Source organism: Malurus melanocephalus, unplaced genomic scaffold, assembly GCF_030028575.1.
Source record: "Malurus melanocephalus ecotype Western Australia unplaced genomic scaffold, MMel_1.1 scaffold_19, whole genome shotgun sequence".
NCBI classification, from domain to species: Eukaryota; Metazoa; Chordata; class Aves; order Passeriformes; family Maluridae; genus Malurus; species Malurus melanocephalus.
In genome coordinates, this window is record NW_026623251.1 from 441,186 (window position 1) to 455,768 (window position 14,583).

The 14,583-nt window shown below is 50.2% G+C and overlaps 1 long non-coding RNA gene across 1 annotated transcript in view; it reads left to right on the forward strand.

Annotated features, from left to right (window-relative positions):
* The window catches only part of LOC130588797 (uncharacterized), a 26,986-nt gene extending 16,705 nt beyond the window's left edge, over window positions 1–10,281 (forward strand). Inside the window, exon 3 of the long non-coding RNA XR_008967026.1 lies at window positions 6,256–10,281. This is a non-coding gene — a long non-coding RNA (uncharacterized LOC130588797). The remainder of the gene's footprint in view (window positions 1–6,255) is intronic.
* Window positions 10,282–14,583: the final 4,302 nt, after the last annotated feature.

A 14,583-nucleotide genomic window follows, 5' to 3' on the forward strand; every position in this document is an offset into this window, starting at 1 on the left:
ATGGGGAAATTGTGTCTGAGTGTAGAATATGAGTTTTGGGTAAATTGTGGAGGCATTTTTGGGTAGGGGGCGCAAGTGGGACTTCCTTTTGCCCCTGAATTGGTGGGTGAAAAGTGGGAGCAGGGCAGGATGCTCCCAAAGAGGCGTGCAGGAGGTGTCCAGGATGCAGGGGTTTGAGCGGAGGGAGGGAGCTTTGGTGCTCTGTGGGAGCTGTGCCGGGCTGGGAACCGCTCTGAAACTGCTGACACAAGCASAAGGGAGCAGCAGCAGCAGCGTGATCCCCGGCACGGCATCGCACCCGGGCCAGTGGGAGGAGGCATGTGGCCTTGGGACAGCGGAGGTCACTGTTTCCCCCTCTTGGGTCAGAACTGGCGAGCAGGCGGTGAGAGGGAATCGCGCACCTGCTGCTCGGAAACGCGCGGCCACCTGGATGGCAGCGGCCGGGGATGTGCGCGGTGGCACTCGCTGCCCCGCCGGGGCTGGCCGGGGACGAGCAGCCTGTCACCCAGCACTGCCCTGCGGCGTGCCGAGCATGGGGGCTGCGTGCAGGGAGCCCCGCTCCCCAGCGGAGCGCAGGGCGGCTGCCAGCCCGGGCGGCGCGGGTGCCCGGCCCCGCTCACGGCACTCGCACGTTGCTGACCGCACGTACATGCCCGCAGCACACAAGGCCCTGGCAGAGGCCGCCTGTCCCGGGCTCTCAGCCGCCCCTGCCGCGCTCCTTGTCTGCCTGCCAGCCAGTGCCCCATCGGCTTCCTCCCTCCCTCGCTCTGGCTTTCTTTTTGCTTCTTTTTTTTTTCCCATTCGCCCTGTTGCATAAGGAGAGGTGGAGGGCACAGAAAGAGGGGATGCGGGTGGTGAATGGGAGGCAACAGGGGGTGGGAGAAGAACCGGGGGCATCACTGCTCYGTCTGTTTGGAAAGAGATGGGTGCTCGTCCCAGCACCACAATCGCTTCCAGAGAAGTCACTTCCTTCCCTCCTTCTGCTCTTTGTTTGCTCCACAAAGGAGGAGCTGATGGTCTCCGTGCCAGGCAGGGAGCATGTCCCCCATGGGAGGGCAGCGTGCTCCAAGCAGCTGCTGTGCCTACGACTGCGTCTTTGTCCTGGCTCCTGCTGCCCAAAGCAGAAGGGTTCTGCTGCCAGGTGGGGCTGGGACCCCTGCGCCTCTGCCAACATGGACTAAGTCTTTGCTTCCCCTCCTTTCCTGTGTCACATCAGGGTCTTGCTGTGACGCATAGGGCTGGGTGACCTGGCCCAGATTTTGGGGTAGGTGGCTGGCCCATCAGGACATCGTACAAAACACAGTGATGGCTGGTAATGAGAAACTCTCTGACAGAAACATTGTCAGATGAAGGGGCCTATATGCAGGGCCTATGTCTTGTCAGCTCAAATGACATATGGATTAAAAGGGAGGCTCCAGGACCCTTCTGTACATTAGTAGTGTGCAGGCGTTGCTTGCATTCATGTTTGTTAGTGTTCTCTGTGATGCCCAGGATGATATCCCTCTCCCCACTGTTCCTTTAAATTCCTGTCTCTTTTCCACCTTGTGCCAAGCCCTTTTCTCCCAGCTTTCTGATTCACATATTTTCCAGTCCAAGCTCTGTGTGCTGATTTCAGGGAAACATACCTCTGTATTGTCATGACCCCAGGAAGGCAAGGGTGCCAYGACAGGCTCTTTGCCACTGTACTGTGCAAAGCCCTCTGATGCATTTTTCTCACCTCTCTTTTGTCGGTGGCCCAGGGCAGAAGGCAACCCAGGTTTGAGGGGGATCCAACACATTTGATTTCATTTTTGCCTTCCATTTGTTTCCTTACTGAAACTCTGTCCTGTTGAGTTCTCTGACTGGAAACAGTGAACTCATTCCTCATCCAGGCAGACTCAGGTTCTCATGGAYGCTTCCCTTAGACTTCCTGATCACCCTACTGCTCACAGTGAATCTCCCCCTGTTGCTAAGAAGAAAGGTCAAGGGTGTGATTTTTCCTTTGCACCCTCTCCTGATGACACAGCGTGGCATCACATTCACTCACCGAGGGAATGTCCGCTCACATCCAACATGCCCACTGATGTCAGGGGGCAACTTGCCTCAGTGAGTCCTCATGCCAGCAATGCATGTTGTGCCAGCAGCCTTAGTGCACCAGAGGCACTCACTCCATGAGCATGTGATCCCCATGAAACTTGTCCTGGCCACACTGACAGAGCTGTTCCCCATAGCCAGCCACATGCTGCTGTCACCTCCCCTGGCGCATGTCTGCAGGAGCTGCCTAGTGGCCTTGCCCATTTTATTCCTGACTTGTTTAGAAATCAGAATGCCTGTTTTCCCAGGCACACTGCCTTGTGCTGGCATAGCGGTCTTACACACACTCCAGCACTTGTGGGTGCTGYTGGATACAGTTCTGTGTCCTCAGCGTGGAGGTGCATCTCCCTTCCCTCACTGATGTTTCTCCTTTGCCATTTGTCCCTCGATCCTTTACGCTGAGGATTTTCCCCCTGAGCTCTTAGCTGTTGGTCTGGCAGCATTTCCAGCCCCCTCTGACTATCTTGTCCATGGAGATGGTGAACAGTGAGGCACAGGGCTGACAGGGTGGTGGATGTCACAGGTCACARTCGGCTCTGCCTCATTTTCTCTGAAGCCTAAGCCAGTGAGGCTTTTAGATCCCCAGTCTCTCATTTCAGAGAAATCYGTCCATTAACTCTCAGGGTTGGAAAGTGCAATCATGTGTGCTTGTATAGCTTAAAGCTTCCTAACCAGCCCAAGTAAGTGGTTTTCACCTTTTCATCCAGTCACTTCCTGTAAGAAAAGACACATCCGTTCTCTTTGAGTCCAGRTCTCACAAATGAGTACAAATCTCTCACTGCCAGCGCTGGTTTTCTTCTGTCCTCATTCCTGGAGGAGAATCTCCTGGCCTGCACGTACCTTTGGCTTTCCAAAATCATATTTGAATGAAGAAAATYTTTCTTCAGCAGAAGGTTTGTGCTTTGTTAACAAAAGGAAGTCCCTGAAATTGTTGATGTTCTTGGGAAACTTCTCCAAGTCTTTTTCTCTGGTACTGCAGGGGCAGTGTGGACAGTGCTGATTTCTTTATGTGAGCCCAGCGTGTCTCAAGGCATGCTTGAGGCTGCRGTCGGTAACGAGGCCAGTCATTTGTTTGGGCTCCTGTGGATTATTCTGTCAGGGCCAAGCACTGCCAGTGAGCTTCTTTTAAGGRCTGATTTTCTTTTACACAGTCAACACTCAGACAGCCTATTAYTAACCTCAGAGCCTGATGGCTTGCTTTGCATTCCCATTCCAGTCTGTGCTTTCACTGATTTCAACACACAGCCACACTGTTGCCTCCCTTCACCTGCTTTGAGCCCTGCCTCACCAGACCACCTTTGCCAGTGTTGCACCTCAGTGAGTTTGTGCTTCACCCATCCACAGAGAAGAGCCCTGTGAGGGCYGAGTTTTCAGTCATTCTGTCCCACTTACTTGTCCCAGCAATTCTGTGGAGGAGGGAAACATGGCTTTGCTCTTCTAGACAGATGAAGGGATGTGGCAGCAGCAAGTGGAAAGCCAAYAGCAGAGACAAAACCTGAATGCAAAGCTCCAGGGTGCCAGACTTAGGTCAGGACAAATGTCACCAATCCTGAAGAAGAGTAGCAGGCACAAGTGTGTATTGTGCCCATATCCAAGCAGCTGTGTCACCACTGACAGCAGGAGAGGATGAGAGGGGCTTTGCTAATAAGGACTAATTATGAGACTGTGCCTGAGCTCAGACCTCCTGCTTAAAAAGTCCCTTGACATGCGAGGAAGCAAACAGCAGTGACCATAGCGGGGCAAACCTCAGAGACCACGGGAGGTCTGAGGGTGCCAGGCAARAGAAGGGACAAGCCTATGCCAGCACATCTCCGAGGAGAGGTGAAGCAGGCATCCAAAAATAGCCGACCCTGCTGCCAAGAGCAGCAAGCCTTTGATAAACAGTTTAAAAATAACCTCAGTGGGAAAGACACTGCAGCTCCCTCCATCATAACTGAATTTGTGCCCTGTTTGCATTTCCATGCCCCTGCCAGTCTGCCATGGAGCATGTTGCTCACATGACACCTGCTGCCTGTGGACACCGGCCCTGGCCAGGATGTGGGAACCATGTGAAGATGAGAAGATGTCTCGGCTGTATTTTGCTGCTGCAGCAAGGGTTTGTCCTGGCTGGGAGCAGGAGCAGAGCAGCAGTCTGATGGGGACATGCCTGGTCAGGGCTATAAGGTCCTTTTTGTGTTGCAGCTTCCCACCCTCCTGTTCACACCAGGGGATGGTTTGTGTGGGTGTCAGGCGGAGAGGGAAAGTGTGAGGAGGTCTGCCACAGAAAACTGGGGCCAGATGAGCCAAGGGCCAGCGTGTCCTGGAAAACCCTCACAGGGGAAGGGGAGTTTCAGGGACCCTCTGCTTTGTGTGCCCTCACCCAGCACTGGGATGTGGAGCAGGGACAGAGAGGAGCCCTCCTTACCACCTGTCCACGTCCCCAAGATAACAGTGCAAGCCACAGCCAGGAGATCACACTGGGATGCAGCACCATTCCTACCTGGCTGCCCCGGGACACCAGCACCTCTCTCTAGGGAAACTGGGGTTTTGAGGGCTGAATCCCCTGGTGTGCTGGTTCTGCAGGGGGACCTCAAGGCTCTGATCACCTGCACAGGAGGCCCTGGCAATGGCAGAGCAGCAGCAGTGCTCTTGGGCAGGACGGCCACAGTGCTGTATGAAGGGACAATGCTTATATCACCCTTAGCACAAGGCCACACAGCCCCTCCTCTGGGTTTGGGACACAGACCCTGCCTTAATCCCTGCCCCAGCTCCCTGGCAAAGCCCCCTCCAGCACAATGGGGCCTGGAAAGACAAAGTCATGTCCTGACAAAAAAWTCCCGTACTTGGAAAGGTTGTTGTACTGCTCTGGTGGGTGGGGGAGAGTGTGGTGGAGGTGGGGCAAGGCAGGCGCTGACAATCCTTCTCCAATCGCTGTCACTCTTGTGCAGTGATCCTTGGAGAGCCCTTGCCGTTCTGCTGCCAGCAGGCAGGAGCCAATTAAGGGCAATTAGGGTGGAAGCAGAGAAGGCGCCCCTTTAGCTGCCGCCACAGCGGCCACTGGGAGCGCTGGCAGGGCTCCACACTGTAAGGTTATTAGACTTCTCCCCCATACTGTCCTTGGAAGAGATGCTTCAGAGCCGTCTGCTCGGAGCAGCGAGATGAAAGGGAGACACCCTTTGATGTGTTCACCCCTTCACACAGTGCCTCTGCTGGGAATCAACCCGAGCACTTCTGCAGCACCTTCTGCCGCTGTTAATCACCCAGGCTGGTTTCACTGATATCTGAGGTCTCCCCGGCACAGCATGAGCCCCCAGGGCACAGACGTGGCCCTGCCCCACACGGTGAATCCTTTTCCGTGAAACAGGATGCAGCAGGCAAGCACAAAGAGCAGAAACGAGGACAGAGGATCTGGGGCAGAGGGCTAGCCCGTCCCCATGAGGAGAGGAACAGAGGCACAGTTGACAATAAGTGGCCTGATTGCTGCCACACAGGCCACGGCATGGTTCCAGAGCTCTTCCTAGGTGCCTGCCTGCTCCATAGCTGGATACCAGTAATCTCAAAGCCTCCCTCTTATTTGCTTGTACTGCCCTGGGACACCAAACCATATGGAATTACAGCGGTTGAGCTTGCAATAGCCTTGTTACATATTTTGTCCCAACATCTGCAAAATCCCTTTCCTGGCCACCCCTTTCTCCCCTGCAGCTCAGGCAGCTGAGGAGCAGCAGAGGCAGGAGATGGGGCAGCTCTGTGATGTGTCATGAAGACATTTACTTGGCCTGCTGGATAGATGGTCCTTCCAATCCCTGCTCTGCAAGCCTGAGCACTCAGTGCCTCTGGGCACCAGTGTCCTGCCAACACAAAAATCCCACCACAGCACAGTTTCCTAATATGTTGCCCACAGCACCTTTATTCTTTTCCCCCTCCCGTCCCTGCCTCCCATTCTGCATYTTGGACAGTCCCTCTTCCTCCCTAGGGTCACACCTCCCTATCCTTATTCTCTCACACTTTACTGCTCTCAACGTCAGCGTGCCCATCCTGTGTTGCTCCCTGCATTATTCTCACTGCCAGAGAACTGCAGCAGGGGTAAAGCTGGAAGAGGAAATAGGTGCAGCTTTTCCCAATGGGCATGGGATGTGGTGGGATGGGAGGAAGGTCTGTGGCAACTTGCCATTTTCACAGAATCTGTATTTTTCCCGTGTCCAGGAGCTGCTGCTGGATGGATTTCAACTTTGTCTTGGTGCGGAGGAGAGCAGGAATGYCATCGATGCCAGGCATGAGTATTTCTGTTCCAGACTCCAGGCATTATTGGTTTGGGCCCAGTTCCCCGAAGTCCTTTGCAAACTAAGTGGCTGTACCGAGGTGACCCTTTGGGCAGGTCCGTTGCCCTGCCACCCTCCCTGTTGGGCTGGATGGCTTCCTGCATTTCCCAGCCAGCCAAGCCTGCAAAGCTGCTGTCTCCATGCTCTACACAGAGCACGGTGGGAATGACAGGCTCTGAGCAYGCTGCCTCACAGCCTCCTGAGCAAAGGTGGCCCCAGGGCACTTCCCACGGATTTTCCACCCACAGGCACACTGCCCTTCTGGAAGGAAGCAGTCAGCCTTGTTTTGAGCAGCTGCCTTGCAAATGCATCCTCTCTCAGTGGAACGCAGCTGCCTGACCCAGGACAAAGCAACCTGCAGCCTCCAGGAGTGGAACATTGCTGGAAACTGAAAGTGCTGCACACAGACAGAGCGAGCGATGCTCTTCACCATCTCCTGTGACAATCACCTTTCTGCTTTTGTCAGGAAGAGGAATGATCTCTCTAGTTTCTTTTTCTGCCTGGTACTGCCTTTGCATCTTCTGCAGAGCAGAAATTCAGGAAGGTGGATGCAGACTTTGGTCTGCTTTGTGGAATTATTTCTTGTGTTTTCAGGTTAGCTAAAGGGCTTTCATTTACAAATCCTACCTGCTGACTCCAAAACACCTGAGATCCTCTCAGATTTTTTGCCAGCACTCCTCATACTTTTGTGTAGCTCTAAATAAGAAATAATGCTCTTGGAAAAGCTTCTAGCAGCTCCAGAATGGGTCCCTTGGAAACTTGGTGAGCTAGTTACAATGCAGAGCTCAGAAGTGCTCTTTCCACATGTGCTATCTCTTGGAAGCCAAGGAGGGATTCCCAGGGCCAGGAAGAGAGAGTGTATGCCACCATGTGGCAGCAGATTCCCAAGTGTGGAGCTCAGGAGGGCTTCAGGCAGGCYCAGCTCAGTGCTCAGGCTGGAGAATGGCCTGGCCCTCCCATGCAGAACTTCAGCAGGGAGTTATGACCTTCTGTGGGCTGACAGGGATGTGCTGCACAGGCACCCAGTACCATCTCCAAAGGCACCAGCCACCCACTCCAGGAAGGTACGATTTGTCTTGCAATCGAGCAGCCCTGGAATTTACCACAGAAGACAATATTCATCTGACAATTTTGTTCCAGTACCAAACACCCATTATTCACAGTGACAGCCTCCTCCAGAGCTGAAAATAAACAAAGAACAAAGTCAAATCAAGTAGCTTTGGACAGAAAGCACCCTGCCTCAAGGCAGAAGACAACTTCTAAGCAAGAGAGAGAACTTCTGAGGAAGAAACTCCTTTGGAAGGGCATTATCCCACTCGTGCAAAGCTTTTTGCCTGTCTCTCAGAAGCAACCAAAAATTGGCCTGCCAGAAAACTTTGGGCAAGATGGAGGATTTGATCCAAGCTGTTCTTATCTTCTATATTTTCACTGTTAAAAAAAAAAAAAAGGAAAAGTTTCTCATCTTTCTGGCAATGAAGAGAGTCCTTAATATCTGAAGTTAATATAAAAAGCCACTGCATTGTTCATAGTYTGAATTATGATGCGACAAGGACTCTGAGCTGTCATTCATATCAACAGGCYCTTAACTAAACTCAGCAATGGCCACTCAAGCTTTAGCTTCCCTCACTGTTGCATGTTGCCTGAGGATGTGTTTGTCCCCTAGGCTCTGTACTGCCCTCCTAGACAGCAAAATGCCTATTTCTGCCTCCTAAACAGCTCTTCCAGGGTGTTGCACGGTAACTGCTACACTATGTCTATAAATACAGCACTGTCAGCTTAAAACACATCTGAATGTTGAAAGGAGTGGTGTGGGGACAACTACCTCATTAGGTTACTTGGGTATTTCATTTGCTTAAGTGCTGCACTATAATTTGAAGGTGTGARTGAAGCTATTGACAAGTCTGAGATCCTTTGCCCGAGAGATCCAGGTAGTCCAAAGGACCCTGTTCCCAAAAAAACTTGGAGTAAACTTGTCTTGAGCATCTGGATCCATGCAAGTTACTGCTATATCAAGGTTTAGCTGACTTTGGTTTTTGGGCCCTGATCACCCCAGGTATTTTCCAAATTCTCCAATTCTTGCTCTTCAGAGCTAATGTGTCTAAGAGGCCAGACTGTGCTGGCAGATCTCCAAGGCTGTGTGCTGATTTGCCCTGATAGAGACTCCAACCTGTTGTTGCTGTCTGGAAAAACCAGGTCCGTGTGTCCTCGAGAAGAGCACATAGAAGATCAGTGTGGACTGGGGCAAAATGGACCAGATCTACCCCTTCTCCCTGTGCTTGTGGAAGCTAGAGCAAAGCATTGACTCAGGAGGCAGGGTGAAAACCAGATGCTGCACAGAGGAGGAGGAAGGACATGGGGTCTCCAATATCAGGATGGGAATGTGGGACCCCCAACTTGCAAAGCTCATCTGGTTGGGCTCACATTCCAGCTCACTCTGGCTGGAGAAACAGGTCTTCATATAMAGCAGCAAACACTCAAAACAAAGAAAAAAAGCATTTAAAAATATTGTCATGCCTGGGTGCTCTAGATGAGTTTTAGTGAATCTGGAGGTGCCTGCTGTATGGAGTGCTGTGCTTCTGCTATGCTGCCCACCAGCTGCATGGGAGTAGGGCTCGACRCTGTGGGTCACCAGGGACAGTCACCTTAATCAGCTCAAACCACAGCTTGACTCAGGCCTCCAGCTGTGCCACCCATCCCAAGGGAAGTCTCTGAAACAGAGAGTGACCGCCCTGAAAATTCCTCCTGTGGTCACTTTTGTAAAGCCCTGCTCAGCTCAGAGAAGGACGGGCAAAGCAGTTAGTGGCATGCTGCCCCTAAAAAGCAGAGTGTTTCATCTGTGATTCATTTTGTCTGGGGATTTGGTCTGCTTTGCTAATTTGTGGGAAGCCAATTCAGCAGAATTGGTAACCAGTTGTTTGCTGATGCYGCCATTGGGATGCAAGTTTGTCGCCTTCCCACCTGGAAGACGTGGGGGATATTTATGCTTGGGGCACAGCATCATTTMCTTCATAATGTCCTCAGAGATGTGCAGACGGGCTTCTTGTGTCTGTGGGGCTAGTCTGGCCYGCTTTTTCTTTCTTTCTTTGAAAGAGCAATAAACACCTTTGGACCACCCCACAGAGGACTGAGTTGTAGCACATTGTCYTCAGTTTGCCTTCTGCTCCCACTGCCTGTTGTCTTTGCTTCTTTGTGGCATGTGTGAGGATGGACATGTCTGTCCCAAAAAATTGTCTGCAGTCATTTTGCAGTCCCTTTGACATCTGACAGACRACTTGTGGCCCACAGACCACAGGCTGAGAAATACTGTATGGGGTGATGTCTACTGAGTTGCCTCCCACAACTCAGGTTCTCTGAAACACACAGAAAGAAGCAGTTTCTGTCCTGGAAAAGACATTGCCTTGGGCAGACAAGCATGGGGGAGGCAAGGGCGGGGACACCCCAACCACCCAGCTAGGCTCTATTCTCCAGCTCAGGGACCTGACTCTTCCTGAGCTGCTGTCTGAGCAGTCCAGGTGAAGATTTAGGGGATCCCGCTTGCAGCTGCGCTGTGACATGGGGTGGGGATGCAAAGGGCAGGCAGGTGAGGGAGGCGCAGTGTGGGTCTGTGGTGGGAGGGAGCAGAGGGGAGGAGGGAACTCTCACCAGCCCCACCACCACAGTCCAGCAATCAAAGCCCAGCCTCTGTAATTAATACTATTTAGCCCAGGTTAGTGGCAGAGGAAAATGTCTCTTGTCAGCCTGGCTTTGCCCATTGGCCCTGATTTAGCAACATGAAAGCATTTTTTCTGATTAACTGTTCACTGAAGGAGATAAAAGAGATGACCATGAAATGTTTTCTTTAATGTGATGAATGTAAAGGGACTGGTAGAGCTGGAAAGGCTGAGAGGAGAGAAGAGAGAATGCGCTGACAGCAGATGGGGCTGGGGTGGGAAAGGGGTGTAGGGCAGAGCTGGGGGCTGGGATGGAGTGGGCTGGAAGGTAGGGGCAGAACTGGGGGAGTCCAGGACTAGGCTGGAGGGGGCCCTGGGATGGGAGTGAGTGGGTAACCAGGATGGAGGTTGGCAGCAGAAACACTTCTGAAAACAGAAGTATGCTAGCAACTGTAATTGTTACAGATGTATATATAGATAGATATGTATATATGCATGAGGGGTTTTAAGGCTTTTATGAAGTTGCAGTCTGAATGCCAAATTTCACTGCTTGTCTCTACTACTAAGCTAAAAAAATGTCAGTAGCTAGGAAACAAAGTGAAGTAGTAAAGCTCCATTTCTAACATGATGTGGTTAGGATATTTTGGGGAAGAGGGATGCTGCTCCTACTTTGTAAAACCATACCAAGGGGTTGAAAAGCTATATTTAAAATCTAAACACAGTTTCCTACCRTCCCTTAAAAGATATTTCATTGTCATGTCGTCCAAACTGGCCTTCAATGGTTTTCAATGTGCTTTTAASTATACATTGTTGACAACTTAGATTTTAAACTTCTCTCAAGATGGATGATGAAGTTGGTCTGATCCACTTAAGATAAGTTTCTGGTTTCAGTGTATTAGAGAATTGGATGGGTGCTTGTCAGAGTGAAAAACTACTAATTTGTAGGAGAGAGGAAGAAAATCCAAAGAGCATCCCTAGTCAAGTTAGTTTTGCAGAAAAAGATTTTGCCCTGATTTTTTTACATATTTCAGGCAAGAAAGGGAAAGTGTGTAAAATAAGATGGTTTCWGTTGACATGTTCCTATTGAAAGGTAATTGTGCACAAGATACAGGATGAAAGTCCTTATAGATAAGTACCCCCTCACAAAAATTGATGTGTCTTGTACAAGCTGATCATGCTAAAGGGGCTGTGACTTTACAGGCAAGCAAGCAATCATTATCTTGCCAGGATGTGCAGTGAGAAGCTCAGACACGCACAAAGGCATCGGCCGTGTTCGTCATTAGGTCGGCCGGTCCATAAGCAGATCGGATGTCCTCACACCAAGCTCCCCTTTTGAGTTAGCTCAGCTCCTCTCCCAGAGGTCAGAGAAGACAGAGGAAAGGTCCCTGAGCAGGCAATGGAAACAATGAAAGGGAGGTGAGGCTTGAATGCAGATAAGAGGAGTGAAAACTAATTGATCTGAAAAAGCACTGTCATTGTGGGGTATAAAATAATGAGTGGGAAGTCCCTTTTATTTACTGAGGGACCATAATAGCAGAGGGCAGATGATAACACTGAAAGGGTGACATTTTAGGGCTCTTTAATCTAGGAGACAGAGGCATAACAAGCAACAGGGGTTGCAATTTAAAGCCTGGCACATTTAAATAAGAAATGAGGCATGTTGAACAGGGGGTACTGGAGCACACTGAAACGGAGTGTGTGTGGAGATTGTGCTCACCATCTCTTAACACCTTTGTGTCTAGGCAGGCTGATTTTCTGGGAGATAAAAACAGGTTACTGAGCTCARCTGTAGTGATGGCTAAAATTCAGTGGCAGAGCATTAGTCAGGCTAAGAATTCCTGCCTTTTCTTYACTCGTGCAGAGACTTGACTGAAAAACACCCCGCTCACCCAAGCACCTCACCCACAGGTAAGGACTGGCCCAGGGTGGTGGTGAGCACAGTCACCTTCGAAAGGGGCTGTGATGTTTGTGTGGCTGAGAAAAGCAGGCATGCCTTTATTGCCTGGGGGAACTGGGAATAGTCTGTGTGGAAGCAGCCRCAGGCAACGGGTCTTTGAGTGGGAGCCTGGGCCCAGGAGGAGTCATTGCAGTGTCTGCAGGAACATGTCCCCTGCCACACGCATTGACCTGGGCCAGCCACTGTGGGAGCCATAGTGGGTGATCCCTCCTGTCCTTGACAACCTGTCTTCCTGGGAAAACAAAATACTTGAGCCTCTGCACCCAATAAATGCTCCCAGCAGCTTATGCCAGGCCTGCTCAGAGCCACCGTCCCCACTCCCTGGGAAACCTTTCTGTGAAGGGTCTGTGGGCACTTCAGGACAAGCCTCTGCATCCTTCCTTATCCCTGCTCAGGAATGTTTCTGAGGCTCATCCATAGCATCCAGGCATGTTTCCCTTGGACCTTTCAGGATCCCCTCCTGTTTTGTGCCCCTAGGGCAGAGCCGTCTATGTGCTCATGTGTTCTCCTGTCTGACTATGCCTCCTATTCCCAAAAACTCCATTTCTGTGAGATGTCCTAAGCCTCCTGCAGGCTCAGCTAATGTGCTGTGACCCATCCTGTTGATCTGCAAGCAGCTGCCCAGGTTGCTAGCACATCCCAAGATTTTGGGGTAAGGGCAGTCCATGCCAAAAGCCCTATCTTGCCTCTGGCATGCACAGTGGGTCAAGTACTGCACAGGAGGTAGAAAAAACACCTGCCAGTGATGACTAAGTATTAATGTATTCCCAGAAAGTGGCAAATCTGTCACCTGRTGTGCGTCATTATAAATAATTTTTGTTTTAAAAGCAAACAAACAAACTGGTGGAAGTCTCCCAGCAGCAAGTGCTGCCTCCATGTGAAACACAGCTTCACAGCCCGTGGTTTGCAGTTGCCTGTTTATTCTGTCAGCTATTTATAGCTGGTCAAATCTTTCCTTCCTGCCTCATGTTTCCTACTTGCTCTGTCTTACTAATTAATATATTTACTGTTAGTATTTTAATAAAACAAACAAAAATTTGAATGAAAAATATTGCCTGTGGCCAGGGTACTGCTGGCTTGAGATGTTTGGGAGGACACAGGCCAGGTGGGGAAGCTTGTGTTGTAATGGATATTGGGGAAATGGTGAGATGGGAAAAGAGGTGGTGTGCATCTAAAGCATTTGACAGAGCTCAAGAATGGGTCTGTCTTTGTGGTGTGAACTGCAGTATTTTTACTTTCTTTGTCTGAACCAACCCTTATTTTATGCCAGCTGTGACTCTTGTCCCTGGTCCTGGCTAGGGCAGCCCCTGTTCCAGCTGTGGCAAGTGGGCCCYTGGCTAGAGGACATGACAGACACGGGAAAATGAACACTGTGTCAGTCCAAGAGGAAGTTTTTTAATGAAGAGACTGGCTGGCTGTGGATATGGAGAAGTTTTACCAGGACATGGATGCTGCAGGGCATTGCAGGCTGGTGCCTGTGGCTGCCTGGTGAAGGCAGACAGTGACTCTGCAGCTGAAACCACCGTGAAAACCTATGACAGAGAAGAGCCCTGAAATCTTTGGGATAGGTGACACCAGCCAACGTGGAATAAATGAATTGAACAAACCATGTACAAAAAAATTCATGTGCCACTGAACTCAGTTCATCATCCATTCTTTTGCAGACATCCTTTGTACTGCTGCTACATGAGCCATGACTGCAGCCCCTCATTGTGTCAACTTCACTTTTTTTTTTTCAGTAGGCTTTTATTTCCCTACTTAAGTGCAAGKTTAAGCACTGCTTTACATCCTCAAGCAGATACCAACCATGTGCCTCTCCCTTATTTAGATTAATTTAACCTGCCAAAGCAGCACAAGATTCTGTAAGGAATGGCTATAACTGAACTCCTGCTCTGTGAGGAGGTGCTTTGGTCTGTGCCGTGAACTCTGTAGCCTTCACTGGCCTTAAAATCCAAAAAAATTATCACCCATGCTGACACTGCCWTTCTGAAAAGGGCAGTTTCTTTCATTTCTTGTTGGGTCATTTAGGCAGAAAGCTCTAAGCCTGATACTTCCTTCTTTTTCTTGGGTAGTGCATGATAAATACTTGTTCTGGATTTTTGAGCGAGTGTGATTTGCACTACTTTTGGAGGGAGTATAGCCCACCTCGTTGTTGCATGAGTGGATGTTTTCCCATTTTGGAGAGGATGGTATTGCAATCCTACTGCTCAGTAGGAGACACAGGTCCACAGCCTAATATGATCCCCAAGAAATTTCCGTTCTCCCCGGGAACCTGCATGTCTGGAAAGTGGGGAGAGCCTTGCTGTGAAATGATGAAAATGGTGCATAACTCTGCTCCTAGAAAAATCCTAGGCAGCTAAGTGGATCAGCTATAAAGTGTAGATAGAGAAAGCACAGTGAGTTTTCCTTTTTTAAGTAGCTGTCTACCCAGGGTGCAAATTCTGAACTCTCTAAAAAGGCCAGTTGTGACTACAAATGTTTATAAAAATAATGGAGCTTATCTTAAAGAGGAACTTCAGGGTGTGTTTTGTTAATCTTAGGAGGTCTGTGCTAAATTAATTTAGTACATACTTTTTTATTACATACTTTTTTATTACATACTTTT